This window comes from Rhincodon typus, chromosome 5, assembly GCF_021869965.1.
Source record: "Rhincodon typus isolate 14 chromosome 5, sRhiTyp1.1, whole genome shotgun sequence".
Taxonomy (NCBI): Eukaryota; Metazoa; Chordata; class Chondrichthyes; order Orectolobiformes; family Rhincodontidae; genus Rhincodon; species Rhincodon typus.
The window spans coordinates 109,031,741-109,054,966 of NC_063336.1; the positions used below are offsets into that span (position 1 = coordinate 109,031,741).

The 23,226-nt window shown below is 37.9% G+C and overlaps 1 protein-coding gene across 2 annotated transcripts in view; it reads right to left on the reverse strand.

Annotated features, from left to right (window-relative positions):
* The window catches only part of cyria (CYFIP related Rac1 interactor A), a 139,757-nt gene that overhangs the window by 43,271 nt on the left and 73,260 nt on the right, over positions 1 to 23,226 (reverse strand). For both annotated transcript variants that reach the window (XM_048597445.1, XM_048597447.1), the window contains exon 2: positions 18,887 to 18,955. The gene's annotated coding sequence lies outside the window, so the exon portion shown is untranslated. The remainder of the gene's footprint in view (positions 1 to 18,886; positions 18,956 to 23,226) is intronic.

The window sequence follows — 23,226 nt, forward strand, 5'->3', positions numbered from 1 at the left end:
CCAAGTAGTCAGAAGCCAATAAATCGGTATCAGTAAGCTTTTATAACTGCCTTGGAAGGCATGGGTGAAAGAAGCATAAATAACATATACGTACTGCTTTAACTTAGCAAAACATACCAAGATTCACCATTTTGCTTTAGTTTGTTCCTCTTTTTGGCACAAACTATACAGATTACATGGCGAGTGAACAACTGATGAATTTTGGAACATAGTTACAGTGCAGAGGGAAGCTATTTGGCCCACTATAATCTGTGCCAGCACACCAAATAAGCTTTTATTTAATAAAAAGTTTACTGGATGTGGGCTTTACTGACTTGGACAGCATTTATTACCAATCCCTAGCTGCCCTTGAGGTTGGAGGTGCCACTGTATGTCAGTGGTGATAGGAGTGAATGTTGAAGGTGATGGACAGTGTGCCAATCAAGCAGGCTGCTTTGTCTTGGATGATGTCATGCTTGAACATAGGAGTCTTCCATCACACTCCTGAACATCTCACCTAATGCCATCTCCTACCTTCTCCTTTCAACCCTGCACATTCTTCCTTTTCAAGCAACCATCTAACTCCATTTCAAATATCTTGATTGAATATACCTCGGAGAATGGATTCCAGGCCCTAGCCACTCACTGTATGAAAAAGTTTTCCCTCATATGACTTTTGCTTATTTTGCTAATTACTTTAAAATTGTGACCTCAAGTTTCAAACCCTTCCATGTATGCAAACATTTTCTCCCTTTTTAACTCTGTCCAGATCTTCCATGACTGAATATGATCTCCTCACAGCTTTCTTCTATCTATCTTCAATGACAGATACTCCTCAATCCTATAACTATTCTTGAAAACCTCTTCTGCACTTTCTCCAATATCTTCACATTGTTGTTCACGTGTGGCACCCAGAACTGTATAAAATACTCATAAAATGATTATGAACTCTTTTTATGAAAAGATGTCCCATACGCTACATACTACTCCTTCCTTTACCAAAATGACATGCAGTTCAGATTGCAAGCACCTTTAGGAGAGTCATTGGGCCTTAATCAGTTGTAAGAATTCTAGTTGTTCCCTGGTTCACGAGCCCAAGATGCTGAGGCAAATGTTGTCATTACCAGCTGCCATCAATTACATTCACACAGAACATGCACAAATGTAGGACATCCTTGGTTTGCATGTGCTTAGCATTACACCAACCTACATGTTTATCCACATCAACATGAGTTCAAAGGTTGTTAATTCTCACCCTATTTACCAGATAAGGTTGAACTAATGCCTCAATCATAGAAAGGAAACTGATTTTTAATCAAACGTCCTCTCTGGATCTACTGCCTCTCACATTATGTCTATCCATCATTTCTCTGTTGAAATATGTTAAACACTACCTCACAGTGGAAGGATGAAATAAAGTCCACTCTGACAGGAAGATGCCACTCAAGTATTTGTATTTCTTTCCCAGTGGACATGGCACAATGATAACAGTGTGGACTACAGCAATGGAGAAAGTAGAGAAACACCCTGTACCAGTCATCCACTGAAAATGCCAAGCTACCCAGGTATCATGGATTCTACTCAACTCTGGTATTATGTTAAAAAAAAGTCTAGATAAAAGGGAGCAGTGGCAAGCACCTTTCTTTCATTATAATCAAATTCTTCACCATACGTTCAGATGTACAACTAAGTTTGGAGGTGATGGGAAATGTGTATGTGACAGGCAGCCAGAACAGAAGGGGAGGTCCTCAACCTGAAAACTTAGGCAATCCTTAATTACTGTGCCGTCACAGAAGCAGCATTAGCAGGAGCCAGTAAAAAAAGAGACCTGAACAAAGCCTGCTTGCTAGTTACTACCCAGCATGCAGTCTGAACGGTCTGATCCTGTTCTTATTTCTTATGGTTTTATGGTTACAATTCATCTTACAACTCTGGAAAACTATTATTAGTTTTCAAGTACACTTCATGTTTACTTTAATGCAAGTTTAAAAAATTAGCTTTTTTAAACTTGGATTAGAATGGAAGGTAAACCTTACCTCTTATTCATATATGTATATTGTATATATGTCAACTTAATTATTTATATCACTACCCTGCACACAGGAAACCTCAGACAGCATTTTTCTGAGACACTCCCTCCCCCCCTTGCACTATGCTACACAACTGTTCAGCTCGCGAAGGAAATATATAGATGTATGGTGTAGACTCTCTTGGGCTGTGGGGAGTTATGAGTTATTGGTTGAGGCACACGTTTAGCAATTGGCTGGAGGAAACAATTGAGGAAATCCGCTATAAAGAAAATATATGCATTTACATAGAGCCTATCATGATCTCAGGATATCCAATAGTGTTTTACAGCCAATTAAGAATTTTGGAAATGAAATGTTAGAAATATGACACAGTCTGTTTGCACATAGCCAGCTTCCACAGACAGAAATGTGGTAACGATCACAAGTTTTTGAGATATGGATTGAGGGATAAATATTGGCCATGTCACTTGGAGTACTTTTTTAAAAAAAAATCATTTGTGGGATGTGGGCATCCCTTGCTTGGTCATTATGTATATCTGATTTCTAACTGCCATTGAGGGTGCTGGTGGGCTGCCCTCTTGAAGTCCTTGGGGTGTAATACACTCTCAGTACTGTTTGGGAGGGAATTCCAGGATTTTGACCCAGTGATAGTGAAGGAACATGATACAGTTCCATGTCAGGATGGTGTGTGAACCAGAGGGGAACTTGCAGGCTGTGGTATTCCCATGTATCTGCTGTTCTTGTCCTAGGTGGTAAAGGTTGCAGGCCTGGAATGGGCTGATGGAGGAGTCACATTGAATTACCGCAGCGTATCTTGTAGGTGTTGTCAACTGCACTAGAAGGTGGTGGATTTAGTGCTAAGAAAGTGACTGCTTCATGCTGGATGGCGTCAAGTTTCTGGAGTGATTTTGGAATTGCATCCACCCAGGCAAGATGTGGAGAGCATTCTATCCCATTTCATGACTTGCACCCAGTAGATGGTGAATAGGCACTGACAAGAGGTGGGTCAGTCTCTGCCAAATTCCCAGACTCTGATGCACTCTTGTAGCCACAATTTTTAGTTGGCTAATCCAGTTATGTTTCTGGTTAATACCAACCACTGGATATTGATAGCAGGAGATTGAGATGGTAATGCCATTGATTATCAAGGGCAAAGGTTAGATCCCATCTTGTTTGAAATTGCTTGGCACATATCAGCCAAAGCCCGGATACTGTCCAAATCTTGCTACATATGAACATGTGCTGCTTCAGTATCTGAGGAACTTGCAAATGGTGCAGAACACAATGCAATCATCATTCCTATTGCTCTTATTCAAAACAATGGCAAGGGACTGTTTACATTCAGCAGAAGGAAGCAGATGAGTTCTCATCTAGGAGAAGATTTTCAACACTGCTTCATTTAGTAGTGAATTTCTGTGCTCTAAATTGACAGATATTGCCTACTTCAGAGTAAAAAGGATAAGAGCAACTTGAGCCACAACTATTACCATGGTTCCTGAATTTACAATTCAAATGAACACTGGAAAATCTGAATACAGAAATGTTCTGAAAGGACAGAAGTAGATATATAGCTTTGATTTTCTTGACTGGTCAATTAGTTTGGCAACACCCAGCATTTAGCATTGTATGTGAAAAATAGCTTCTTTAACAAGATGACCAGAAGCTCATCATCATCCATGAAACAATACCCAAGAATCAAAGGGTGCGTTGGAATGTGGTAGTGGGGGAGACAGCAATATAACTTGACCTACAAAGCATGATGTGCCAAATGACCTCCTTGTATGCTGTATCCTTCTCCAATTCTAAATGAGAAATAAAACAGTAGTAATCAGCACGTGAGGTTCTCATTGACAAATATTGCAATTTTAAGGAATGGAACAACATTTCCTGCCAGTTTCTGTAATCATTATTTTATTTAAATCAGGAGTCTGTCTCTTAGCCCACCAAAGAGTGAGAACAGTTTCCATCTGGTTACCGTAACAGCTGTTCACAGTCAGCACACACTATGCTTACAGACATTGAATTCAAATTCTAAAACACTGTACTGAGCTTTGCTTGCTTACTGCAACAACAGCTGTTACAGTAACTAGTTGGCAACATCTTGAAAGAGAGGCGGAATACTTTAAAACATTCTGCTTAAAACTGAAGTGCAGATGAAACAAATGATTGAATAGGTCCACAGGACAAACGCTGGTTGCAGCTTTCTGCCCTTAAAGTAATACCCACACCCCCGCCATGGCTTATGATTTTTGCCACATCAAATCATTTGTTTCATTAGTACACAAGAAGGGTTTACAATGTCCAACAGCATAATGGGTTCTGCCAGATTAAAACGAAAAAACCTGACATTTTCAGATATTTTCTACTATGCAGGGTTTTGAATTCTCAGGTTTTCATTACTGAAAATATATTAATCCAAAAAAGACCTGAGACAATGCATCACTAATCACATTTCTTCCCTAAATACTTTATGAAAATCTAAATTAATTGTCAACAATGATGCAAAAACAAAGTTGGTTAATCATAAGTGAAGAATGCACTGGCTACAGAAGTCACATTCTTACCAATGCAGCTCATCAGGGAAACAGCATAAACCTAAATAAATCCATGAAAATGAACATAGTGCAGCATGGTTTTTTTTTTGCAGTTAAAAGGTGCTCAGTCGACTTCCTCTACAGCAATCACAGACCAACAGCTCAGACATCTGTTCAAAAATGCAATTACTTGTTCTGGTAGAATTATACTTTATCAAGTTGCGCAGCCAAAAATAAATCAAACAGTGCCACCTGCAGGGCATTATAATAGATACACACACTCCGTGACAGGACACCATGTACAAAATGTGTTTCGCTGTCTCTCGACAGTTGACTATTCTGAAACTGGGAGGTGAATTTCCAAGCACTTGCTGATGACATACAGCCTGTGAGTGTCCCTCAGTTGGAATCACTGGACAGAAACTCAGGTGTAGTGCATCCATAACTGTCCCATGTCCATGGTGAGTGAGCAAGGCTTCTCACATTGTGTTCTTGGAAAATGTTCAAGAATTATTTAATGGCCTGTTTGCTTCTACAACTTCTCACACTTGTGAAACTTAAATTTAAAAACAGTAATACAACAAAAAGCATTAATTACATGTAGGAAGGTGACTCAAGAGAGATTCACAATGAAGGAAATGGATGCATTTGACAATGAATAAGTGGAAAATTGGAGGAGAATGGAGAAGCCAGACTGGAGTGAAAAAAAATGTTCAAAGATGACCAGTATAATTTAAGATGTGAAAAGGGCTTGAAGTGATTTTTTAACCTTTACATTATATTTTGAGCAGCACGAAATGAGGAATAATTGTGCTGGAGTCAAGAGCAAGCTTAAGGCGAATATACTCACATTTCTCAATGCATGGCATAAACCTAAGTCCGCAACCACCTCACCTTCAGGGAAACAGAATTTCAATCATTAATTCCAACCAATGCCCTTTTGCACACTTCTACCATTGAGCCTAACTTACATGGCACACTTTTCTCATGTGCTTTATTCACAAATATTGCAAAGGTACACTAAGTAGCCGTTCAAAATTACCACTATATAAAATGCAATACAGATTTCTTTGTTTCAACACAGTACAAGGTGCCCCCCTTACACTTACTATTGCAGATTATATTTACAATATACATTTCATGTTAAATATTCTATGACATATACAGCCTAAGGGGTTTTCCATGATTTCCAGGCCTCAATACACTATAGTGTACTACAGTGAATGAGGGTCATTGTGCCCTTGCAATTATTAGCTCCTCCATATTTACAAAGTCAACTGCTTCAGAAAAAATAAGTTATAAAAATGACGCCTATTCGCCCATGCAGCTCTAAAAATGCACCCAGAAAATAGGGTGTATTCCATTCCACTCTTGTGCCTTGTAGATCATAGAAATCATAGAATTCCTACAGTGTGGAAGCAGGTCATTCAGCCCACTGAGTCCACACCCACCCTCCGAAGAGCATCCCACCCAGATCACTCCCTTCCCTCACTCTATCTGTAACTCTGCATTTCGCATGGCTAATCCACCTAGCCTGTACATCCCTGGACACTATGGGCGATTTAGCATGGCCAATCCACCTATCTTGCACATCTTTAGGCTGTGGGAGGAAACTGGAGCACCTGGAGGAAACCCAAACAGATGCAGGGAGAACATGCAAACTCCACACTGACAGTTGCCTGAGGGTAGAATTGAACCCAGGTCTCTGGTGCTGTGAGACTGCAATGCTAACCACTGAGCCAACATGCCGATGGTGGACAGGCTTTGGAGGAATCAGCAGGTCTGTTGGTTACTGTATAATTCCTAGCATCTGAACTGCTTTTGTAGCTATAGTATTTATGTGGCTGGTCTAATTCAGTTCCTGGTCAACGGTAAACCTTTAGGATAGAGGGGATTCAGTAATGCCACTGAATATCTAGGAGTGATGCTTCCATTGACAGTTGCTGAAAGGGTCATTGCCTGGCACTTGTGTGACCCAAACTTGGAACTACTCAGGCCAAACCTGAAATCAGTTCTTGAATGTGGATATGGACTCCCTCACTATCAAGATCATGGCTGCTGTTGAACATTGTGCAATGAAACAATTGATGATATTTGGACCTAAGATGTTATCCTGAGAACATTTGTATTGATGTCCTGGGACTGAGAAGATAGACATCAAACAATCACAGCCACCCTCTTCTGTGTTAGTTATGACTCCAACCTTAGTTATGTTAGAGTTCCTTGATGCCACAGGTAGTTAAATGCTGCCTTGATGTCAAAGGCAGCCACTCACACTTTACTTCTGGAATTCACCTCTTTTGTGTATGTCTTGTAACGAAGGCAGGAGCTGAGTGGTCCTGGCAGATCCCAAACTGCATGTCAGTGAGCAGGTTATTCCATTACAGATGCAACATAATAGCACTGTTAACTCCCACTGTGGTGATTGCCACATAAGTATATTCTCAATTGTTGAACGCATTGGATTTGCCCTGCTTTTCGTGGACAGAACATAATCAGACACTTTCAGGTAGATGCTAGTATTGTAGCCATACTGGAAAATCTTCTGTACTATTACCAGAATATTATTAGGGCCCATACCGTTAGAAACGGATGAAGGCACTGGATACAGCTAAGTATCATGTGACTGTATTGGCTAAAGTCTGGCATCTGTGATATTGGTGATCTCAGGAGAAAATAGAAATGGATTAACTATTCAGCACTGGTGGCGACTATTACAAATGCTTCAACATCGTCCTTTATGCTGATGTTTTGAGCTTCTCCATTGTAGAGGATAGAATATTTGTGGAACCTCTTGCTCCACTAAGTTGTTTAATTGTCCACCAGTTTTAATACTGTATGTGGCAACACTTGAGAGCTTACATTTGATTTGTATGCTGTGGGATTGCTCAGCCCTTTCCATGTTGCTGCCACTGTTTGGCATATAGGTAGTCCTGTGTCATAGTTCACCAAGTTGAGGTGTACCTCAATGTTAGGAATAATCAAAAGATTTCTGGATCTGCATGCACAAAATATCCTGCTGTATTGTGGTAAATAGAATGATATGTTGTGGATGATTGAACAGTAAAGAGGTAGAAGTAAAAAAAGGTGAACTCATTGACAGCAATAACAACACAATCTAAACTAAGCTGCAGATGGCATGTGTGTTGGGGGGACAGGGGTTGCGGAGGTGGCAGGAAGAGGAGCTACTAATTATGTAACCATTGATTTCATACAACAAAAGCTTGATAACCTAAAGAAAAGAAAACGATAGTATAGACTCTTGACCAAATTCAGTTCGACAACAGTGGCTCTCAGTAATCACAGTAAGAAAAATAGTTGTTTCCTTTTGAATATAGCACATAATTACAGACTCTGGATGGGCCATATGAAAGTAACACAATGAATTTAAATAAAAGTTTGAAGGAGGGAGCATGACCTTTGGATTTCCTCTAATTTTCTCTTTACAGATCCTTTATGGCCAATGAAAGGCAGATAAGTGATCGGATTTGAAATCACAACCGGTGTTGTTCTTTATGCTGCTTTCAAAAGGCTTGCAGCAACTTGCTAGTGTACTGAGTTTTCTTCCTTCTGCAGGAAGCAGCTTGGACCGTGTTCAGCAGATCCCTGCACAATCAGTTCACGTCAGCAATTAAGTACAATAGGCTGTAAGGACAATGCTGGGAGGTATGCAGTCAGTGGTTATAATCAGGCTGCTTGGAGGCATCAGAAGGCCCGAAAAGCATACTTTCTCATCTGCCAACCTGAGTAACCTCCTGCTCTTAGTCACCCTTTCACTTAATCTTCCTGTCACAGTATCATAGCATTGGCCTTCCAATTGGGACTTACTGCACCATTATTTTGACGCCAGTCTTCAAGCAGATATCCTATATGTCAAATCTTACTACTGTAACAAATATACTTAATGTGTACAGGCCATTGTCCTCATTAATAGAACGTTAGTCAATGTTTTCTCAATTGAAAATTAGCATCGTCTGTACGTGCTGCATTCCAAACATATACAGCATCTGTTTCTATGCCATTGTCATGAACCAGTTCTCAGCAAAATAGGTGACATTGATGTTACATGAAATGTGCATGTTTACCAAATAAATCCTGAGCACTTTAAATTAAATCACTATAAAAATGAAAGTGACAAAAAGATGGGGCCAGTCAGGTTCTTCAGCTGTTGGTTCAGTTTGCAATTGGTTAGCATGGTGGTTAGTCACTGTAAGATATTCACGAGGCTTCAGATGTTCCTTAACACCATAATATAATTGTTTACACAAAAAAACTATATATAGATAGATAACCAATACATAAAAGATTAATACAAAGATTTCTAAACAAACATCGAAACCAAGTTTCAAACTGTTTTCCAACACTATTCTTTTATGGATACTAGATTTCAGACCAATTTCACTCTTCCTTTGGCTCTAAGTTTTTACTTCAATCACACCTCCCAGTTTCTTTCCTCCAACAGCAAAGACAATTTTATGACTCATTTTCAAGTCTGCTGGCAAGAAACTTCACAATTCTGACAGCCTAAACTTTTCAGCTTCCTGGTTTGGAAACCTCACACTAAAACACTTAAGGTAAACTGACTGGTTCCCCTGAACTGACTTGATTCTCCTGCTCAGGGAAACTATTTTACGTCCTGAACTCCGATCTTGAACCTCTGTTCTGAAGTCAAAACTAAACTAAAGTGCTACTCTGTCTTAAATTCAGCAAGACAGAACATTTTATCTGTTAACACTACAGGAACTCTCCTAGGCATTTTATTGCAGTCACATGCTTTCTTGAAACTAATGTACTTACATCACTGTTCCAAATGGCTTTCTAACTACCTCTATAGAACTGATCCATATCTACGTGCCTCACTTTGGCAATTCAAACCCCATAAAATACCATACATATTTTGTCCAATTTTCGAGACATATTGACACAAAGAAAAAATGAAAAGGTATCCTTAAGGGGCATCTCTATTTCCTAACAAAAATTCTCATAACTATTTCTGATATAGTAACGCTAATAACATGCTTACATCAATCACATGCACAGACTTTCAAAATTATATCTGATGCAAGGTCAATTTTGATCAAAGAATTCTGTTTCTTGATAAATCATCACTATGACATTGTCCTTGCCAGCCACATATTTATTTTTAACTAAATGGCTGTAGCATGAAAGAAAATAAATTTTTCTCTCAAAAAATACTCCAAAAATAAAAGGATCAGAATCCTTATAAACAATAATCTCTTTAGAGTTGCTGAATGTGTAAATTTCAACCTTTTGTAAATGTTCAGGGGGTCTTTCTCCATCATCGTATATTTCTCTTAAATATACATCTAATTTTTGAGAAAAATAACTTACTGTCCATTCAATCCAATTGCATTGACATGTAGTAAAACAGCGCCCACACCAATGTCACTGGCACCACCAGTTAGCTTGAAAGGATTTTCGTAAGTCAGTGTTGTAAAACCATTGTAATTTTCACCATAGCTTTAAAGTTGTCTAACATTATTTTGTCCTTTGACAATAAAATTTCAAAGGAGTCATTACAGTTCTGAAATACGGACTTAACTTCCAAAATACCACAAGATTTTGCATTGGGCTCAGGAAATTCACTTCTCACTTCACTCGGTGCTACTAGACTGGTTTCACAGTGCTGCCCAAATAAGTCACTTGTGATTTGGCAGATTCACTTTGGACTAGATTACGATCAAACTGATGAAACAGGTCATTCAACTGATTTGACTTAGACTTGTAATCCTTACAAGTGTGGAAGCAGACCCTTTGGCCCAACAAGTCCACAACGACCCTCAGAGCATCCCCCTACAACCCACCTAATCTACACATCCCTGAACACTACGGGCAATATAGCATGGCCAATCCACCTAGCCTGCGCATCTTTGGACTGTGGGAGGAAACCGGAGCACCTAGAGGAAACCCACACAGACATGGGGAGAATGTGCAAACTCCACACAGTCGCCCAAGGGTGGAATCAAACCCAGGCCCCTGGTGCTGTGAGGCAGCTGTGCTAACCACCGAGCCACCTTGGCGCTGGCATAACGAAAGCAGGCTGCTGTTTCTAATGTTCTTTCCGGGTTTCACTGAACACAGCCAATCAAATGTAAACAATCCAGTTACATAATTCCTTAACGACTTTCTTGCTTAATCTTCAGAAAGTTGCTGGTTTAGTTTCCATTTCAAACAGCACGACTTTGCATCGATAAGGCCCATCTGGTGTTCCAAAAACTTTGGCTGTATCATTCAAAGAAACTTGGCAATATCCTACTAGAAAGGCAATCTTAGTGATGAACCATGCTTGTCTAACTAGTGTTTTTAATCAACTGAAGTGGCTTGCCTACCTCAGATCCATATTTCAGTTTCTTTTATTTTTACTGGCTATTCTACCCATCTTGGTGAGGCTGATACTTTTGAACCAACTCCAAGATAAAATCAATTCCTTCAGTGTAATCTGTTGTATGACTTCTCGATTTACTAGGTCATGCTTTAATTCATGGTAAATAATGGGACCAGTTTGTCATCTCCATACCTTCAATTCATAATTGTTTTCATTACCTCTTCTGTATGAAAAATTATGTCAACCTGTATTAATGACTGTTTTGCTCCAGTGTTTCACTGTATGTTTACTGGTTTACCTCCTTGATTTGAAGAATAAGGTTCAGAATACCCTTTAAGGTAAAATATTCAGAACATCCAATGGTCTGATTCTCTTCATCAATAGTCAGGAAAAAGATTTCTGTACTGAGTCATGTTTTCCTTTATAAAAGATTCTAAAGAAACATTTTCTCTCCGTGCCACAGCAACAGCTTTAATATCCATTTCTTTTCTTGATGCATCCTTTTCTAATGGCTTTTTTGCCTCTGAAATCAGTCTACTTGTTCCAAATCATGTTAATATGTCCAACCTTATTACAATTGAAGCACATTGTCCTTTACATCTCTTTTAGGTTCCAGCCTTTCTCCCTCAATACTTTAGGATCCTCTGTTTGCTCCCCAAATCTAGTACTTTCTCCGTCCCGAGTATTTCTAATCCTCCAATTTCCTTGTGGATGCCCATATGACCATTTCACCATATGTAACTGTCTGTGTTAGATATCGTAAGTATCCGCTAGAACTGCTGTCTCTCAGATGTTTGATACATGACACTCATCTAAATAAGTATTAAGATTTACTTGTGTGCTATTTCTGAATTCTTATATAATCTATGATTTCCCTAAAATTCTCAATTATTGTTCTTTGAGTTCATTAATCAAAACCACTGATCCCATACTATCTCTTATAACAAATCGAGTTCTATCTTCAGCTCCTAAATTTTAATTGATAAACTCAGGGTCAAGTTCATACGCATTGAGGATATCTTTTTCAAACAGTTTCACAGTTTGTAGATTGCTCTTCTGCCAAACTGGTGTACGCAATCATTTCTGTTCCTGTCAAAAGAAGATCAGCTTCTTCCCCGCTATTATCAAACTTATGAATGGACCTCTCATATCAGAATTGACCTTTCTCTGCATCTTTGCTGTAGCTGTAACACTATATTCTGCATTCTGTTCTATTACCCTGTTTTACTTATGTAAGGTATGATTTGTCTGATTAGCATGCAAAACAATACTTTTCACTGTATACTTTTCACATGATACATGTGACAATAATAAATCAAATCAAATTACTCTGTGACATTAATGTCCAAATATCTTTTGGACACTTCATCTGCCCAACTACTTTTCAAACAAGGTGAAATTTCTTTCGGCTCTGTCCTCTGTAACTATAGGCACTAAACACCGATCTCTAGTTAAATCAAATCACTTACTGGAATCAGAATCAATCTCCATGCTACTATCCCTTCTATTTTCCTTTATCCTAAACTGATCTCTCTTTGAAAGTCAAATTTTTTCAATTCCATTTCTATTGCTTTTTTCTTTTTCAATTGCTCTCTCTTTTTCTACTCTAATTCAAGAGTTATTTTAGTTTCATTTTTAATTGAATCTTAGTTAATTCTAGCTGAGATATCTCAATTTCTCTCCTAACTCTAAATGCTGAATAATCAATTTAAGCATCTTATCCTTAAGAGATCCTGTTTTTGATTTTACCTTCATTTTATCTTAGTGTAATCTTACTTAAACACTTCAAAAAAATCCACTGCTTTAGCTTCTACTCCCATACAAAGTCTTAGCAATATACAAAGCCATTTTGAAAATCCAATTTGTGCAGTAAATGTCACTACAATACTCCTATTTCAGGTCTAGAACCTCCACATGCCTATTTCTTTAAAGAAGGTAGAGATCCCTCTTAAGTTCAATGTATTCAAATCCCAGACAACAGACCCCCACTTTGCTGTGATCTCAGGTGATAGAATATTGGACAAGTGAGATCCCAGAATGAAACCTGGATTGACAGATTGGGTGTTTAATTTTTGTAGTTGTCACTGAAACATATTCACATAGAAGTTTTCAGATGTTCTTTAACAGTAGAACATGTTTGTTTTCTTTCTTTTGTGTGATAAACAAAACTATATATCTAGACGACTGTTAGAAAGATCTTAATGGGGGCCCTCTTGTGGCGCAGTGGAAGTGCTCCTACCCCCAGGTAGGGTCCTGGTTCCAGTCCCATCTGCTCCAGAGGTGTATAGTAACAGCTCTGAAAAGGTTGATTAGAAAAAAAAGAAAATCTTAAAGAAGCATCAAAACAAAGTTACAATTTATTTCCAAACATTCTTTTGCAGATACTAAATTCCACAGAAATTTCACTCCTATCTCAATTGTAAGTTTTAATTAACTAACTCCTCTCTCAGTTTCTACTTCTTTGTATTAGAGACAAATTTATGATTCTTTTCTGAATCTACTGCTATGTACCTTTTATAATTCTGATAGTGTAACATTTTCAATTTTACTAACTTGAAAATTTTTATCCAAGCTCTTCTGGCTTTGAAGCTTCAGTTTAAAACCTTTCAGTTAATGTGACTAGATCCCTGAACCAACTTGATTATCTCCCTAGAAGAAAGCGTTCTACCTTCTGAAATGAGACCTTGAATCTTCTGTATCGTATAAACAACATATTTTCACCTACTCAGTATCCCATTTATCAGTTTTTCTTCTTCCCTGGCTTATCATCAATCATCACTTTGTTTGCCTAACTTTGTCTCTCTCTGAGCTCTGTCTTCACCTGGTCATGCACTCCTTGAACACCCCTCACTGGACACAAAACATTAACTCTGCTTTCTCTCCACAGATGCTGCCAGACCTACTGGCTTTCTCCAGTAATTTCTGTTTTGGTTTCTTGAATCTTCTGTTCTGAAATCAAAACTTACAGAACGTAATAGGTTTAGTCTGTCATAAACTCAAGAGCATAAACTTTTCATCCATTAACATTACAGGGGTTCTTGCCAGGCACTAGAATGCAATCACATGCTTTCTTGGAATTGATATGTTTTGATTAATGTTCCAAATAAATTTCTGATCTATTTTTTAAAATATTCTACATCTTTCATCCCCTTATAATTTAAGAAGCATGCACATTGCACTACATAACAATACATAGCCTGTCCAGAAGTTTGGAAAATTGCATAGATTATCATCAGAAATATTTTCATGGTTTGTTCACATTCGACAAATTGCTCTTGATTGAAACTTATATCACTAATCCTAAACTGAAAAAGACACAAATTGAAAAGCAACTACCTGAAGGGAAGACACTGTAGATTTAATGCATAACGAGCAAATTTGGAGCATGTGGTATAACTTCAACGGTCTGAAAATAACATGCTGTTTTAAGTTTACTATCTTTCAAGTTGCAGCATTACTTGAGAAGAAATCAGGTTCTCTGGAGAAGTCTAGATGTTTGACATATTTCATTTGTACACTGTAGATAAAGGAACTGATTTGAACCATAAATGCACGTAATTTATTTATGCACTAAAGAGAAAAATGCCAAAAGTTAGTCAGTGGTCCTCTTTCCTTTTATAGGAGAATGGATATGCTAACTTTTAATTTGCTAGACACAAGGTGGAAGTTTATTATTAGACCTCTTAAGACATAGACAATAATGTCATCACAGCAGGAAGCCACCAGGCACTAAATATGACTCCCTTTTCACCTCTGAAACTGGAGAGCCTCTGTAGCATTCACAGCTGCAATATTAATTGGCTTAAGTTTTACATAAGGATTTGACTGGCTGAGAACAGTTGCAAAATGCATGGCTGATACATATTTTAACTGAAACTATGAGTCTTTATTGTTCTGCATCATTGTCGCTGATAACGAGAAATGTCATAACAAGAGACTGTATCTTAAAACATTTTTACAGCTTATGGTACAATCTAGATACAAATAATGCAACTGCAATCTAAAATACTTCCAGGTTTACATAATAAAAGCAGTCAATATTAGTTCTTCAGATGTCATGCCAAATAACTTTTTAAAAATGACAACAGAATACCTTCACTAATAAATATAACAATCTGCAGCTACAGCTGTAACACCATATCCTGCATTCTGTTGTATTACCCTGTTGTACTTACGCAAGGTATGATTTGTCTGATTAACTCTATCCTCTGTTACTTTAGGCACTAAACACTGATCTGTAGTTAAATCAAATCACTTACTGGAATCAGAATCAACCTCTAAGCAACTACCCCTTCTCTCTTCCTTTATCCTAAACTGCTCTCTCTTCAGGAGGTCAGAGTTTTGAGGAAGGGTCACCGGACCCGAAATGTCAACTCTGATTTTGCTTCACAAATGCTGCCAAACCTGCCAAGCTTTTTCAGCAACTTCTGTTTTTGTGCCTGATTTATGGCATCCACAGTTCTTTTGGTTTTTATAAATGTAATTCAAGCATGGTCAGATTTTCATAATTTGATGCATCATAAGTAGATGCTACAATGGAACAGTACTCTGTTTCATGTCCCACACAAGTTTACAAGTTCTACTTTTAAAAAAATTTCACTGATAACAAATAGCATGCATTAATAACAATAAATATACTTATTATGCTACCATTTAAACCATTCCTTATTTAAAAAAAAGGACAACATAATGAGCAAACACACTGAAATACAAATATACAACATCACAGAACTGTGGGATACAGACTGCTTTTATTTTGCTGAGTTACTGAAATGCTGCTGGATTTTGACAGATGGCAGCAAAGTTGCCCTGATTGCTCAGTACCCACTGACAGCTAACAAGTGTAATGGTGGTGAAGGAATGCTGAACAACACCTAATGATTCTCAGTTGGTGTGCTGCAGTGGGGTGAATGGGTGGGTAGATAACAAGGGCTAAAAAAAATAGAATAGAGAAAAACCTCAAGCAAATATACGAGAATTTGTATGAGTATGTCGTAAAAAATGATGCACTTAAAAATTATTACCTTATAAGTAAAACCCAATTTCATATACAAGTTTCTCAGTAAGCCACCAGTTACTTACAATCAATTTGCCCCATCAAATGCAGTACCAAACCTAACTACCAGAGGTCAGTATAGATTTACTTACCAATTTTTCATAACCAAATTTAGGGCTGAGGTTTGCCCAGGTTTTCTAGTAAGAATCAGAAATTTACATAGAAATATAACAAGATTATTATCTGGCTTTCTTACAGAAATAATCTTTTAATGGGATATAAAGAATCTTCATTTATGAAATACTATGCCTTCAAGCACTTCTACATCTTTCCATGAAATATATAACTGTGTTCTGAATAAATATGAAAGTACAAAGGGGCTTTTGAACTGACGTGTAGAATTGTCCCACAGTAAAGCTGCTTTACCTTGAATCATATTTTCGCATTTCTTAAATAGATAAATATAACCAAGTGTTGAGTGCACCTCTCCAAGGTGGCTCACAGGGTTAGCTGCATGATCAATAGCCTTGTCATGGTAAAAGTACTGCTCATCACATACAAAATTTTTAACAAGACTTATGATTTCAGAGTAGAAAAGGATTTAAAAAAAAGTCTGCATTCTTTCTCCCAATTATTCTGCTGAAACCTTTGTTTGAAATTTGTGCACATGGACCTCAGGTGAAGGTGAAGTTTGCCAGTGATGCATTCTGCAGCAATCAACAGTTATATCTGAATAATGGTTACTTGTGAATAGTAGCAAGCAGCATTTCTCATATCCAACAAGTTATTGACCAAAGGAGATAACAGGAAATAATTGATAATATATTACATGCATTTAAGTACATTTCTTACGTAATCAACCTTTTCAGATGCACCAAGCCACTCATTCACCACTAAATTGTACTGATTTATTATTCATCCTTAGGCATTACCAGCTGCCTACGCTTTCTTGAATTGTTTTCTTGAGCATATGTAGTGTTAAATGCTAAGTGGAAACACTAATGGTGCCAACTGATCAAACCGCGATGGTTGTAGATTTTATTGCCTGAAAAAGACTTTTGTAATGGGATTCTGTCAACATTTTACCAATATGGGTTGCGCAATGTAAATCTGTAGACTGCATACAAAGAGTGAAAGAACACAATACAGGTAGGATGAAAAAAAGAATCAAATGAGAAACAAAAAAGGAAAAAGAACCAGTAAAGAAAAAAAGCTTAGAAACTATTATAAATTTAATACAACACCAAAATGTATCAAACTCATTTGTTACACTGACAATTTACCAGTGATGATTCTTCAATTAGAACAATCTATTCCAATGTTATTCTTCTGCTTCATGTTTCATCCCTCTCCCCTTCTTCATTAATTCCCCTCTGAATGATACCATACATTCCCTGTCAACGGCCATTTGTGGTTAAACGTTTCTTCCAACGTTCCCTTATGGTTTTCTTGTGAACGTGCTGAATCCATGCTTTCCCATTGTGGCTTGCCAAACAGAGGAATGAATTTTCATGTTTAGTCTTTAAAAGTGTTTGTGTTGAAACCCTCAATTAGAATTCTTCTAGTTCTCTCCATTCCAGTAAAACAAAATTCAAGTCTTTCTCATAAGTATAACTGACTCTCATTCTCTGAACCATATCAGTGGATTTTCACTTGACCATTTCCATAGCTCAATTAACTTTCATTTTAAAAGGACCTGAAATTACAGTTGAACATTCTAAAATATAGTTTTTCCACATTTCAGTGGCATTATAGTCGTAATAGTAGAACAACAATAAGAATTTCAAAATAATGTAGATGTTACAGAAGAATCCCTACAGTGTGGAAACAGGCCCTTCGGCCCAACAAGTCCACACCGACCCTCAGAACATCCCACCCAGACCCATCCCCCTATAACCCACCTAATTTACGCATCCCTGAACTGTACGGGCAATTTAGCATAGCCAATCCACCTAGCCTGCACATCTTTGGACTTTGGGAAGAAACCGGAGCACCCGGAGGAAACCCACGCAGACACGGGGAGAATGTGCAAACTCCAGACAGACAGTCGCCCAAGGGTGGAATTGAACCCAGGTCCCTGGTGCTGTGCGACAGCAGTGCTAACCACTGAGCCACTGTGCTGCCCAAGTTAGAGTGCTACATATATCCTTGAGTACAGGATTGGGGTTGAAATTCTAATGCTGACTTTGCCTTTCCATACACAGAAACAAAAAAGACGCACTTTGCTGAAATTTACGTTACATTCAATCATATGAGGAATTAGAATGCTGATGTTATTGAAGATTAGGGGCATTGTTCAATTTTAAAAAGTTCTGTGATTACAAAACTGCATGATTTTCATATCAGCATTGCTGCCTATGGTATAACACTGCAGAACTGATATAACAGGAAAATTGTACTATACAGAATAATTGCAAACATCATTGTTCAAGCATACAAATTTTTTGTAAATTCTCATTATAACTAGCAATTGTCAGTTTATAAACTAACATTAAGCTCCCTTTTAAAAGAAATATGAATAAAACAACCTCTCAAACTTGTGGACAAATATGGAGGCATTTCAGAAAATAAATACTGACTGTATATCACAGACTGAGAGTGTGTATATAAAATCAGCCTTGCGTGGAGGGAGAAAAGCCTTGGAACAAAAAAAGAGGGGTTATTTTTGGGTGAGACTCAAGCATTTACTCAGCTACCATTTCTAGACAATAATTCCAGATAATAGCCAAGGTTCACAAATGGGTGAGCAGGTGGCTAGGGCATTGCCGTTAGAGTGCTACATACATCCTTGAGTACAGGATTGAAGTTGAAATTCTAATTATGTACAAAGCATACCAGACAGGCATCTGGCAGTCCAGGCTATGGAGTACTCTATAAATCACAAAGCTGCATGCAACATTCACGTTGGCTAACAGCTGTAACTCAAAAGGAAACTGGCATGCTCTAGTATAGTTTTTACTATGAAATTAAGTCATACAACAAAAAAAAACTTTCCACCTACCTGGCAACAGCTTTGGAGAAAAATGTTTTTTGTCACACAGCCAGGTGTTATGGTTTAATGCATCAGAATCTAGAAGTATAAACACAGATATTTTAATTAGAATTAAAAATAAGATGTTCATTATACTATTAAACAGGAAAATTTTCTGTAGACTACCTCATTTTGACCTATCGTGAGCATTTATCACATCAAACAGATAATACAGGTCTCTACTTGGCCTGTTACAATCAGTAAGCTAAGAAGAGAAAATGTGAAGAAAATTTACTACATCCTGATAATAATGCATTCCAATCCCAAACGTGCTCAGAAGACCTCAAGCATACCAGTAGTTGCTGCATGCTCCCTTCCTTGTGACATCTGGGTACAAAAGTAACTGCAGAAGATGGACAAGAGGTTACATCAAATGATTCCCTTGACCTCTTCTGTCTGTACCAGTTGATGGCCAGGCGCAACCCCAAGAGGAGCTCCTTCTGAGTACCCAATTCCCTCCGCAAAAGGTCGTCAATGATCTGGACTTTTTTCCCCATAGGTTAACAAACAGACTGAACTCTGCTGATTGAAAAGTAAACTGACGTAGTATAGCAGGACCTTCTCTTTCCTCCAAAATATATAACTAAATGTTCCTGAAACAGGAACAGAAACTGCTGCAGAAACTCAGCAGGTCTGGCATCATCAGTAAAAGGTTACTGGATTCGAAATATTAAATCCGCTCCTCTCTCTACAGATGCTGCCAAACCTGCAGAGTTTCTTCAGTACTTTCTGTGCTTCAGAGTTCCAGCATCTGCAGTTCTTTGTCTTTATTTACATGTTCCTGATATTAATTGGTGAAAAAGTTAGTTAATAATTTCACTCGGTAATACACCTGTCATTGTGTCAGTAGTTTCTTTAAGCTTTTCACTGAAACACAGACTGGTTACAGATCAGGAGGTGGCCAATGGGCCCACCATTTGTGGTTGCTCTCTGCAAGGACAAGTCACCTAGTCCCATTTGCCCATAGTCCTGCATATTTTTTTGCTCTTCAGATAATGATCTGATTCTCTTATGAATGTCACAATTGAATCCGCCTCTACCCACCTTTGCACATTTTGTTACCGAAAATAGTTTGTGTAAAATGTAAACGTTGGACTGCAATATGAAAGTTTTTGGTGATTGGACATTTGGTACTGCAGCACACAAAATTGATTTTTAAATACTGTTCATGGATTTTTCACCACACAATTCTTAAATAATAGCCAGCTTCATCTATATTCAAGAGAAAAAAATGGTACATTGGTGTCAGTGGTATAATATGTTTTAGATTTTCCTTTGCTATAGTTGTTTACAGCTAGTCTGTATAATTGCAGATGGAAATACATCTATTCATCTCTTGGACTGATATGTACTTCAGGGACACAGAAATTATTCAAAAGGGTGTTGCAATTTTTAGCATATTGAGTGCTGACCTGTCATTAAAGCTGTTCTCTATTCAAATACAAGTGTACCGTTGTGCTATTAACAGTACATTTGCATCACAGATGAACAGTTCAAATCCTGTGCATTGTTGTCCACCTAACAGAGTTGAGAAATACGTTTTTTGATCATCATAAACTTAAGAACAGAGGCAGGAGGGTTGGTCAGATGCTTTTGTGATAATATAGTCTGGTATAGAATGACCAGATGTACTCTCTATTTAAATCCGGAGTCTCACCACATTAATCTACATTCAAGCAAATTATCAAGGGGTCTGCCTATAGAGGAGGCCAATCATGTTGGACTGAAGGACCAACCTTGGATTAAAATACCAAAATGAGACAAGAATAGGTTTGAGGTTTTCTAACTAAACTCTGGAACAGGTGGACTTAAATCTGGGCCTCCTGGCTCAAAGTTAGGAAAATACCAATGCACAACAAAGCTTTGAGTTTGGACATTTCCTTTAATGCCGTAAACATTAGCAAGCAATCTATCTCCATGCCAGATCTGATATCATCCAGTACGTAAATGACTACTTAGTTGAACAGAGATTAATACCGCTAATATAATGAGCCCTATTTAAAATGAAGAAATATGCTAGCTCAGTATTACGAAAGTACATGAGAAGGTTAACTGTTGTTTATTATTTCAAGCTACTAACTCGAACACAAAAAACACTTTTCATGGGTAAACAGTTGATCATCAAAATATCACAACAGTCAGTGGGTAAAATCATACAGAAAATAGACTTATCTAACGCATTTTAAGAGTGGAGAGGAGAAAAGGTATACAAATTCACCATCAGGTTATTTTGGTATAAACATTACATTTTAACAAGGAATTTTTCCACATACCTAGTTGTGATTATTGATTGTCTTTGGGGAGATTGTTAACTGCATTTATCACCTGATAAATTCAGAAGTCTTTCACATATTATGCACAACGGAAGTTCTTTGCAATATCATATCTGGGCTTTTCCCTCTCCACATCATCCAAAATGACTGTTTGTTAGGCCTTGTGTGCTGTAGAGGTCTATGATTATATGGTCTGACTTTATACTATAATCCTTCTCTGATCATCAACAACATTCTATTATCATACCTGGTGTGAAATCAGTCTCTGAGATGTAAGCTTGAATAGGCAACATTTGTGTGGCTGAATTCCAGCCATCAAGTCTGTCACAAAACTTCCAGAAACTCTGGCAGCAGTTAACCAGCCCTACCTAATTCCTTAGTATTGAATTATGTTTCTGCCTTCCTGTTAGGCAACTTTTCCTGGTCTATGGTTGCAGTCCTGCCAGTTGGGTTTAAACCATCCAAAAACATGCCTTAAAATCTAGCACACAGAATGTGTACTAATGTACAGGGTGTCTGCACTTAATGCTATCTGTTTAGTGTTATTTCGCTGTAACATTGCTAAATTATTAGCACTAGAAACTCTGTTGAGTGTCATAAGATTCATATTAACATTTGTTACATTACTGCACGCCAGCATCTTACCTGACCTAAATGGTGGAATTTTGGAACGACCAGTCTTGGACCTCAGTCTTGAGGCCATTCCAAGATTGTCCCTTCCCTAACAGGCCCCAGACCATCCTCCAAGGCTGCTACCTGGCCCAGCCACTTCACAGCCCTGCAGTATTTCTATGGATCCCAACTCTAGTTCTAAAACTGATTTTTACGGGAATAAAAAAGTCTTTTCACTTATAGATGTAATTTTCAGGAACACAACACCGACTTTACATCACGATCTAATAAGAACACCTTACTCCTAAATGATTTGAGGATGTTGAGGTTGTTGTAAACAATCAAGTACATTTTTACTGTCATTAGGTCAACTTAATTTTTATTCAGGAATTTAAAAATTGTACTGGGTAATACCTAATGTTATCCACACTCATCACTATAGATCACTTGTGTGTAACCATTTTTTGGAAGTGTAATCAGTTTCATTTTTATTTTTCCATGCGATATGGACAATACTACTGAGGCTAGCATTTATTTTACATCCTCAGTTGCTCCCAAGGAGATAATGCTGTTTCCATGCGCCTGATGCCCTTGTGCTTCCAAGCATTAGAGGTCACGGATTTGGAATACGCAGTCAAAAGTTCTTGCAGTGTGCATTATAGATGGAAAACATTGTTGACGATGATCATTGCCTGGCACTTGTGTGGCATGATTGTTACTTGCCACACAGCATTCCCAGCCACAGAGTTATCCTGGTTTGCTGCATGTCGGCACATGTTACTTTATTATCAAAGGATTTGCAAATAGTACTGAACACTGAGCAATAATCCCAATTTCTAATCTAATTAGGGAGGGAGATCATCGACGAATAAGCTGAAGCTGGTTTGGCCGAGGCCACTACCCGAGGCATTCCTGCAACTATGCCATTTGGGCCAAAATGACTGGTTGCATTTATAGAAGACAAATGCCCTTTGTGCAAAATGCAACTCCAACCAGTGGAGAGTTTTCCCCAATTCCATTTGACTTTCGCTTTTATTTGGGCTTCTTGATTTCACACTTGGTCAAATACTGGCTTGATGTCAATGGAAGTAACTCTCATCTTATCTCTAGAATTTGTCTCTTTTACCCAAATTTGGAAAAACAATGTAATGAGATATGAAGCAGACTGGGTTCTGCAGAACCCAAATTTAATATCAATGAATATACTACTGATGAGCAAGTGCCACTTCGTAAAATTTGAATTGGCTAAAGTGCATTGAATTGTCTAAAGACTGTAATGTTGCTAAGCTCAAGAAGATAACAAGATAGATTATTTACTTCTGACTGAAGGTAGGTGCAAATTTCTATGCCTCATCTTCTACGCTCAAAAACAGAAGTTGCTGGAAAAGCTCAGCAGGTCTGGCAGCATCTGTGAAGAAACATCAG